The following is a 10,877-nucleotide window of genomic DNA, read 5'->3' on the forward strand; positions in this document are numbered from 1 at the left end:
CCTCCCCCCTCCCCCCTCCCCTCTGCCCTCGGCGGCGCCGCGCGAGGCACGATGGGAAACGAAGCCGGCGTCGCCGAATCACTCTAGGCCGTCAGAGACACTTAGTTTCTACATCCTCTAGCTGGCCTATCTCCCCTTCCCATCTTCCCCAGCTAGCCACGCAAACCCTCCATAACCGGAGCAGAGAACTTTCTAGTAGCTTCCAAGGGCACGGGATGAGATCTAGGGTTTGTTTTTACGCGTGTCTGTGTGCTGTTTTTCTTTAGAGAAGGAATCGTAAGAAGTAAAAATGCCAGGTTTAGGGGCGGCGCAAGGAGATGACATCACAGGCCGGGGAAGTTACTAGAAAGGGGACTCGTTCAGGCTGCGGGGTGGGCTGGCGTGCGCCTGCGCGAATATTTTCCTGGCGGTCTTCCCCACGGTTGCCTCTGACCTCGCACACACCTCCATGTTATTCCTCCTCCTCTCACTTCTTGCCCCTCTCCCTTCACGGAAAGCTGGGATACCCGCCTAGTCGCTTTTTTGCCTCTTCCCAATAGAAGAAGCAAATGGTTGTTTATGTGTCCCTCTCTGCTTCCGACGTCACACGAGGGACGCCGCGGTGAGGTCCAGGGTGGTGTGCAAACTCAATTTAAAGTGCCTGACCCCCTCCATCCCCCTGCTTCCGCCGCCTTCCCACCCCCTCGTGGGAGAAAGGAGAAAGGTTCTTAGGCCAGTGTAGAGGAAGATGCCATAAACGCCTGCAGTCTAGTATTACGCAACCTCCCTGCCTTATTTCTCCACTGATACGACTTATCCCTCCACCCCGGTTGGTCAAGTAGATCAGACCACTTGTGTTGAAAGAGCTCCCTGTGTTCGGCCCTAGTTCACTAAACCTTGAGTCTGCTGTGGCGTTATTCTTGCGGCTTCCTCGGGTCATACGGTCTCCAAGGGTAGTTGGGGGAGGGAGCAGAATGACCCAGCTTTGGCCACTCATTGGATCAATTTCAGTCCGCTGCTGTTTTCATTCTCCAATTCTGTGGTAAGAAGGTTGCCGCTACATTCAGCTTATCTAGTGGTGTTGAAGATAGAGTTAATAACCAAATGTTCACTTTCATGGTAAATTTAAGAATGGATATTAAAATAGTTGCTAAATAAGTTTAAAGTGAAAACCTTCTTTTGGGAAACTGTTTGGCAGTTAAATTTTTTTTTGCTATTTCCAAACCGGAAACAATTCTCTCATAAGTTGTCAATATGAGAATGCCATTCCGAAAGCTTTCAGTAAAGAAAATAAGAAAAAAATAATTCCTATTTAGCCCAAGTATGTTCCATGTACCTCAACTTTCCATCCCCACCAAAGACCGCAAGTTATTGCATCTTGCAGTAAGAATGCTGCAGAGCTCCTTTGGAATATGAGCCTAACCAATAGTGAAATGAGAAGACAAAAGCAATGTGTTAGAAGATATAAATTGCAATTTGGTCTCCTATTGATTTCAACTAAGTTTCTGCCTTCTAGTATTATGAGGATATCAGTTGATCAATATAATGTGTTTCTACTTGCAAGGCATTAAATCATGTTTTATTCATCTTTATATCTCAGTTCTATGCAACTGAACATTATTCAATAAACATTAAGCTCAATAATGTGCATAATACTGTGCAAAAACCTGGGGACTAAAAGGCAAAATTTAGGCAGTCCATACCCTCCCAACCAAATCCTTAAATTGTATACAGATAAGTAAACAATAGGAAATTTAAGAAAAAAGAAAGAGCTCTGACAAAGTCATGAATAAAGACTTCCTTTGGAAGATACTGGCACCGGAGCTGAGACAGGAAATAATAGGCAAAAGTGTGGAGGGGATGTGCATTCCAGGTATGTTGGATAGTCTGAAAGCACGGATATGAGATTACTGGGAACACTTTGTAGGCTTGTTTGGCTAAAAAGAAAAGTCTGGAAAGATAGCCCAGGCTAGTAGCCTCTTCTAATTGGCTGCCTGCTTCTTTAAAATTGATGAGCCTGAACTATTGGCCCTTTTTGGGCCACCCTCTTTCAGCTATATTCTTTTTGGCAACTTTTGTCTGCTGCTTACAAGCTATGAACTGAACTGGTGAGAGGGAAAAGACTCTCCTCTTTTGAGAAATGGTGGGAAATGGGAGAAGGGTATCTGTTCTGTGTTGTCTTCAGTTTTAGGTGCTGAAAAGTGATCTTCACAGTACCCTACAAAAGTTTATGTCATGGTGACTTTGGAGTCAGGTTTCTAGGCAAAATTGTAAAGTTCAAGATGGCAAGATCCAGGTGGCAAGATACTCCCTGGTGTCTCCTCTTACTTCTGCCAGCTTCCTTTTGAGTGTTGACTTCTAAGAGATTATAGACTCCTTTCGGGGCAGGGAATTGCCTTTATTTTTCTCATTTGTATCCCCAGAGCTTAGCACAGTGCTTAGCACATAGTAGATATTTAATAATTGTCTAGCCCAACTAGAATAAAAAAGAAGGTAGTTGAATGAGAAAAGAAATCTTTTCAACAAATATCTCCAGTTTTATATTTTTTATTTGAAAAAATATCCAGCCTGATATCCAATGTTATAGTCAACTAACAATAGGCAGCTAATTACTGTACAAGACCAAAAGCCATTTCCCCAAAATTACATGTAACCACAATTTCCAACATTTTTCAAAGAATATTGAGTCTCAAATTTTCTCTCTTCCTCCCTTCCCACCATTGCCACCCCTGTTGAGATGGTAAGTAAATTTATATAGATTTTTATGTGCAATTATTTAAAACATTTACCCTTATTAATCATTTTGTTGAAGGACATTCAAAAAAAATTAAGAAAGTGAAAAAAGTTTCCTTTGGTTTAGATTGAGATTCTATCCATTCCTTTTCTCTAGAAGCAGATGACATTTTTTATCACGAATCCTTTGGAATAGTTTTGGATCATGTTATTACTAGAATAACTTATTCACAGTTGTTCATTGTACAGTATTCCTGTCATTGTGTTCAATGTTCTTATTTCACTCTGTTTCAGTTTGTGTAAGACTTTCCAGTTTTTTCTGAATTCCTCCTGATTTTCATTTCTTACAACCAATAGTATTCCATTATAATCATATAGTAGCCATTCCTCAATTGATGGGTATCCCCTCACTTTCTAATTCTTTGCCATCTCAAAAAGATCTGCTTTAAATATTTGTGTACACATGGGTCCTTCCTCTATTTTTTTTTTTATTTTAAACCCTTAACTTCTGTGTATTGGCTCCTAGGCAGAAGAGAGGTAAGGGTAGGCAATGGGGGTCAAGTGACTTGCCCAGGGTCACACAGCTGGGAAGTGTCTGAGGCTAGATTTGAACCTAGGACCTCCCATCTCTAGGCCTGGCTCTCAATCCACTGAGCTACCCAGCTGTCCCCTTGTCCTTCATTTTTGAAGAACACTTTTTTAAAAAGAATAACTAAAGACTATTTACAACTATATAAAAGATTGCTCCAGATCTCTAAGATAAATATATATTAAAAACAACTTTGAGATTTAGTCTCCTCTTGCAAGTTCTCAAATGTAAGGGTGGAATAATTTAAATACTCAACCCCACCCCATTTAAATTTAATGACAAAGAGCCCAATCAATCAAGTTCAATCATAAGCCTCTGCCTAAGTCTGAAAAGATCTTTAAACTGGAATGAAGTTGCACAAGAATTGTTATTTGGAATAGGCTGAGGAATTTTGGCCACACCCTAGAGCCTCAGTTGGGGAAGACTTAGGCCACAAGTGTGCAGAGCCCACACTTGGGGAGCTGCTTGGTTCCCCCCTTTCCAGCACCCGAGGACATTTTTTGCATGCCCCACCTCGATGTCCACCAGCTACCCAAAGCACTTTCTCCTTCTCTACTCTCTCCAGTAATCTGGAGGCTCACTGACAGTTTGAATTTGCACTCTGGGCACTCAAACTTGTTAAAGGTTCCCCAGCTCTGCCCTAGAAGTTGTCTTTATATAGTATCAAGCAAGTTAAAAAAAGATAAGTTCTGAAGCTTGAAGCAAACTTGGCATCTAGTTAAACCCCATGGGAAAAAACTGCTTATAGAGAAAGAGGGAGTATAGAAGTCTTGGTCCCAGCTCCAGCCTAAAGATGCCCCCAGACTTTGACCAGAGGGAGTCCTTAAGAGCTTCAAAGGGTTCAAAAGATTTTGAATTTATAATCTTCCCATTGGTGTCCTACTTGCATCAGGATTAGGAACCAAGGACAGATAATTGGGGATTTACCATGTTTAAGGAGAATTTCTTGAGCATGCCCAAAAAGGGAGAAAAGAACTTATAACAACCAAATATTGTTACCTTTTGTCACATAATGCTTTCTGAGCTTGACTTCCATCACTTTCTCTAGGACTCTGAATGTATTTGTGGGAGTGTGCCTCAGACTTTTATTTCTTTGTAAACCCTTAACCTTCCATCTTAGAATCCATACTATGTATCAGTTCCAAGGCAGAAGAGCAGTAAGGGCTAGGAAATAGGGGTTAAGTGACTTGCCCAGGGTCACACCGATAGGAAGTTATCTAAAGACCTCTTTTCTCTAGACCTGGCTTTCAAACCCCTGTCACTCCTAGTTGCCCTTTGTCACAGATTTTGGGGGAGATGTTTTGTACCAACTTTTCTTGGTGTATCATCTTAGTAAATAACCCATTTCTAAAAGTTAATTAAGGCTGGCTGACTAAATAATTCTCAATCCCACCCTTAGGTGGGAAGGAGAAAGGGTTAGATTTAGGGGGAAGCATACCAGTGAGGGGATAGAGAATAGTCCTTGATTCCTCAAGGATACAGACCCTTCTGGCTGAGTTGTAGCCTTGATCTGAGACTTGATACTCATCTGTGAAAGTGAGAAAAAGATGAGGATCCATAGGGAATAGATGAAAAAAGATGGTGTGAGTGAGAGATCCCCAATGCCCTCATATGAGGATTAGATTTTAATGTTAGCAGTAGTTTTTGGATAATCATTATAATTCTAAGATAGTTAAATAATGTTGGAATAAGTGAATTAATATCATAATACTCCTTGTGATTTTAATAGTGTTTCTATGATTATTTTAATGTAAGTTTTGAGGTTTGAATTAAGTTGATAACTGCTTTAATATAGTTAATCATTGTTAGCATAGGCCTTACTTACTTAGTTCTAGCCTCAAACCTGCTATGTCATGCACCCTCAGCAGTTATGATCTTGAACTTGTGACTTGGCCTTCATTAGCATAGAGGCTTTTCTCTTAGTTCAAGGCCTGGCGCCTCCCCTTCATCCTGGTATACACCCTAGAATACATCATCAGTTACATCATGTGGCTTAGAAAAGTAGGGTTCAGGACTCCCCCCACACACACTCCCCTCTTGTCTATCAAGTGACTTCTACCAATGAGAAGTCTTTCCTGACTGTCTCAACAGATGAACAATGCTTCTACGTTCCTCTATTTTTAGCCAAATATAACAGTTTCTCCGACTTATTTTTAACTTGGTATATAAGTTATAATATTCTTTGAGTATAAAGGAAGGCCTCTCACAAGGCTCTGGATGTTTGGTCTTGCCCAGAGTCCGGCTTTATTGTGGGACCTTCCCTCTCTCAATAAACCTAATTCTTTTTAGCTTGGACCCTGAAACTGTTTCTCTTATTGGCATTTCTATGGGTTGAAATTTTGCCACAATGGGAATAGTCGATGATGAAGCTATGGAAAAACTAGCACACTAATGCATTATTGGTGGACCTATGAATTTGTCCAAACATTTTGGGAAATGGTTTGGAATTATATGATAGAAGTTATTTGGAGAAAACGAATATGGAATAGTGGATAAAATGTTGTACTCCAAATCAAGAGGACCTGAGTTTTAATCCCACCTCAGACTATTACCAGTTGTAACCTGGTTCTCAGTACCTTCAGACATCAAGCAAGAGATTGAATTCTAAGATACCTTACAGTTTTTGTTTTTGATCCTAAAATCCTACTGCTCTATAAGAAACATAGAATATGATTGGCATGGAAGATTTATTTGAACTAATATAAAGTAAATTGAACCAGGAAAACAGTATACATAATGACCACAACCATGTAAATGTCAAGAAAAAAATTAAAAATTAAAATTGAATACTGTATAATTATAATGATCAAGCTTGGCACCAAAGAAGAGATGTTAAAATGAACTTTCCTCCCTTTTTTCACAGAGGTTGGAATTAAAGAACAATTCATTTATTCTCCTACTTGAATGCTTTATTGGTAGTATAATACTGCTAATCTGTTTTGTGGTGTTTTTTTTTAACCTATCTTTTCTATTTTAATTCCTTGTTAAAGGTTGACTCTGGGCAGGGAAGGGAGAGGGATTTATTAGGAAATGAAAGTTATGCAAAAATAAAATAATACAATTTTTTTAAAAGACTGCAAAAGAAGCAAAATTAGACCAGCATAGATAGGTATAGCAGGTACTGGAGATTATATGAAAAATAGTTTTAGGAGGAATGAATCCAAGAAAAAGATGGAAAGATAAGAGGTTATGTTTAGAGAAGAGAATTTCAGAGTTTGGAATTGTGGAGGTAATGAGTAATGATGAAATTTAAGGATGATTATCTTTTTTGGGCAAATGAAGTGTAATGAAGGTAGATATCTGGGTAGCTAGGTGGCTCAGTAGATAGAGAGCTAGACCTGGAGATGAAAAGTTTGGGGTTCAAATCCAACCTCAGACACTTCCCAGCTATGTGAACCAGGGCAAGTCACTTAACTCCAATTGCCTGGCCATTATGCTCTTCAGCCTTGGAACTTATATTTGGTAGTATTGATTCTAAGACAAAAGGTAAGAGTTTTTAAAAATAGATATCGCCAGAGTTGAGGGGTTGGCAAACTGGGAAGCCAGGGTGTTTGAGGATACATCAACATGTATATTGAAGCCCCTAAATATGAGGGTAGGGATTTGAGTGGAGAAGAATGTGTGCCAGGAACTGAATTCCTTGAGAAAGGTGGAAGTGACTTGTAACAGGCTTATAAATTGCCAAAATAAGAGTGGACCTCAAAGTACAAGCTGTTGAATGATGACAACAGAGGAAGAACCTTGAAGAGACAATAAAGAACAAGGAATATACCTACCTACCTTTATACCTACTTTTAGCCTAGTATGTCAGTAGTCCCCTGATAACAGAGCATAGCCCTTACCACTCTTCTGCCTTGGAACCAATACACAGTATTGATTCTAAGATGGAAGGTAAGGATTTTTAAATAAATAACTGGTAATCAGATCATTAGGGAACCAACTAAATTCATACTTAATGCCCAAGATGGTAGAGTGTATTTAACAGTTGCAGAAGGTGTTTCTCAAATAATTCAGTCAATCAAGGAAGAGTATAAATACTACTTTCACACATGGCAGTAGTTTCAGGTGAGGAGGCATTCAAATTTAATCCCAGGGAAAGAGTGGCTTCATCCTCTTGAGTCCAGGGATGGTGAATGAAGGAGAAGATGCTGTTGGGGAGAATCCTTCTTGTCAGCAACTGGCATCTCCTACCCTGGCCCTCTGTAGGGAAAAAAAAAAGTTTTTTCAGACTGTAATGGGAAGCAGAGGGTAGAATAGGTTCTACTACCTTATGTTCCAATTGGCTACCATCTACTTGTCCTCATCCTCTCCTAGGGATTATCTAGTCTAACCTTCTTATGTGAAGAAACTGAATTGTTGAGGAGCTCCATTGTAACAGGCCAACGTTAAGGTGGTACGTAATATCTTCATGGTTGATTTGATTATGCTGAAAAAAGAAAGGTACAGCTTTTATTCATGGCAATAAGTTCTAAGGTAAAACCTTTTAATTCAGTCTCTGAGAGGGAGCTGGAGTTTCTAGTCTCCCAGGCTTCCTCATATGTTCCATAAGGATGAATCAATTTGCCTTCAATATGCCTCAAAGAAATTTTTTACAAAGAATAAATTGTCCATTCCAAAATAAATACAGACATTCCATACTTAACCCCAAGCCTAGAGTATATATTTCTATTCCTAAGGTATCTACACCTGATGAAGGCAACTAGTGATTAGGTCCTAAAGTCATAATCACTACAGCAAGCTCATAAAAATACTGCAAAGCCCCTTTGGAGAGTAAGCAATAGGGAGAAATGAAAGAATGATGATGTGTTGGAAAATAGAGCTGTGATTTGTTCTCCTTTTGATTTAAGCTTGTTTCTGCCTCATCAAAGGCCCAGTCCTATGAGGAAATCAATTGGTCAGTATTTATTGAATGCCCTTCTTTAGTCAATGCATTAAATCATGTTTTATTGATCTTGATGTGTCTCAACAAATTAATATTAATTTGTACTTCTTTTTGGATCTCAGAAAACCTTTTGATTTATAAGCTCAAACAGTTACTATTTAGGGCTGAATCTCAGATTGTCTCTTTTTGAGACTTTGTTGGGACCTCTCTTGTTTGGATATAAAAACTGGTAGGGTAGAGAAATTTTCCTTATTTATCTGTAAACAAGAACTCTTATTAGCCACCATTAGTGTGCATCATAGTGCCACATGTCAGAGTGACTTGGCTTCCAGAAGACGGACTACTTCCTGATAGGAAATCCTTTGAATTCATTTCCTGTGTGGCTGTTGTTGTCTAGTGAGAAAATTCTTGGGATAGACTAGAGAGGGAGTGGATGATTATATCAGAAGGAGCATATATTGACTTTCACAACTAGAAGTAGGACTTTTTCTTCCTTTTTTCTCCCCAAGCCTAGTGGCTTAGCTGCTCTGAATCATTCATGTTTCACTCACACCTCTCTCATGTCTTGCTGGCCCACTTGGGTGATTGTAACCTTTTTGGACTGTGTAAGAATTCTACTGCCTAGTTTAGAAATTTTAAGTAATCTTTTAAATAAAATAGTATTAGAAAACTAAAAACACAGCCTCTAGAGAATGTCTTTCGTCATAGTACTGTGGCATTGATTTAGACTCTGAATCAAACAAGAGGCTCAAACTAGAGACTGATTGCTTCTTGCTAGTCTACCACTTGTCTAATTCACTTTAAATCCAAACTAAATATGGAATCAAAATATGGTGATGGTGGCAGCCATGTTTTTTACTATTGCTGAATTTTTAGTTTCCAAGATATCAAAGAATCACAGAGCTGAAAGGGACTCTAAAGATTCTCTTTTCCCATGTTGCAGATGTGGTCCAAAGAGGTTAATGATTTGCCTAAGGTCTTACATACTAGTCACAAAACAAAGACTAGAACAAAGGTTTTCTGAATACAAGACCAAAGCTTTTCTACCATACTAATTCATTTTATTAAGCATTTTGAATGGAGTAAAGATTCTGTGCCACTGCCAATTCTGAAAGCCAGTACTATCTCTGTTACCATAAGACATTAATGCATTGCTGGTGGAGTTGTGAATTGATTCAACTATTCTGGAGAGCAATTTGGAATTATGCCCAAAGGGCTATAAAAGAATGCATACCTCTTGATTCAGTAATACCCCTACTAGGTTTATATCCCAAAGACATAAAAAAAAAATGGGGAAGGGCCTTTTTGTACAAAAATATTTATAGCTGCGCTCTTTGTGGTGGCAAAGAATTGTAAACTAAAGGGATATCCTTCAATTGAGGAATAGCTGATCAAATATCCCATGATAAGAGCAAAAAAGGCAATAACAGTACTCCTCATCTCAATACTCCTTTTTCTCCCCTTCCCTTTAACCCTCTCTCGGTCCTGGCCTCTGCCAGTCCGGGCCAGCCTCTCTCTCTATTTCCCTACCTTCTACCTTCCCAAATTTGTAAATAAACTGCCATAAAACCCATCCTGACTTGGGTCTATTTTTTTTTTTTAAACTCTTGTACTTCGGTGTATTGTCTCGTAGGTGGAAGATTGGTAAGGGTGGGCAATGGGGATCAAGTGACTTGCCCAGGGTCACACAGCTGGGAAGTGGCTGAGGTCAGATTTGAACCTAGGACCTCTCGTCTCTAGGCCTGACTCTCACTCCACTGAGCTACCCAGCTGCCCCATTGGGTCTATTTTAATTATGGAATCAATCTGAATTATTGATTCTTGGCAACTATACCTTAACATATATATCTATATAATATCTAATTTTTCCCTATTACACAGGTGAAATATTGACATACTGCTAAGGGTCATGAGATGATCAAATATTTTGCACTTTGTTTATACCTACCTACTCAAAAACTTCCAATTGCTCTCCACTTAAGGGAATTTCCTGTTACTAGCTGTTCTTAATGTCTCTTAAGAAATACTAATAAGGGGGGCAGCTGGGTAGCTCAGTGGATTGAGAGCCAGGCCTAGAGATGGGAGGGCCTAGGTTCAAATTTGGCCTGAGATACTTAGATACTTCCTAGCTGTGTGACCCTGGACAAGTCATAACACACACACACACACACACACACACACACACACACACACACACACACACACCCATTACCTAGCCCTTACCACTCTTCTGCCTTGGAACCAATATATAGTATTGATTCCAAAGCAAAAGATAAGTGTTTTAAATTTTTTTTTTTTTTTTTAAAGAAGAAAGAAAGAAATACTAATAGGGCATCTGGGTAACACAGTGGATAGAGCACAGGCCTAGAGTTAGGAGATCCTGGGTTCAAATGTGACCTCACATCCTAACTGAGTAGCCCTGGGCAAGTCACTTAACCCCATTTGCCTATCCCTTGCCCTTCTTTCTTAGGCATGTTATTAAGACAGGAAGTATGGGTTTAAATTTTTTAAAGAGATATACTAGTAATTATTTGTACAATAAATTTTCCTAAAATTTTCCTTGGGAATAAGTTATTACCTGATTATCATTTTCTTTAGTAAATGTAGGTACCTATATATAGATATTAGAATCACTTTTACCAGGCCTCTCAAGATATTTTTTATTTTAAGATTCCAGTTAAGCATTCCTCAGGT

Source organism: Gracilinanus agilis, chromosome 1 (genome assembly GCF_016433145.1).
Source record: "Gracilinanus agilis isolate LMUSP501 chromosome 1, AgileGrace, whole genome shotgun sequence".
Taxonomy (NCBI): Eukaryota; Metazoa; Chordata; class Mammalia; order Didelphimorphia; family Didelphidae; genus Gracilinanus; species Gracilinanus agilis.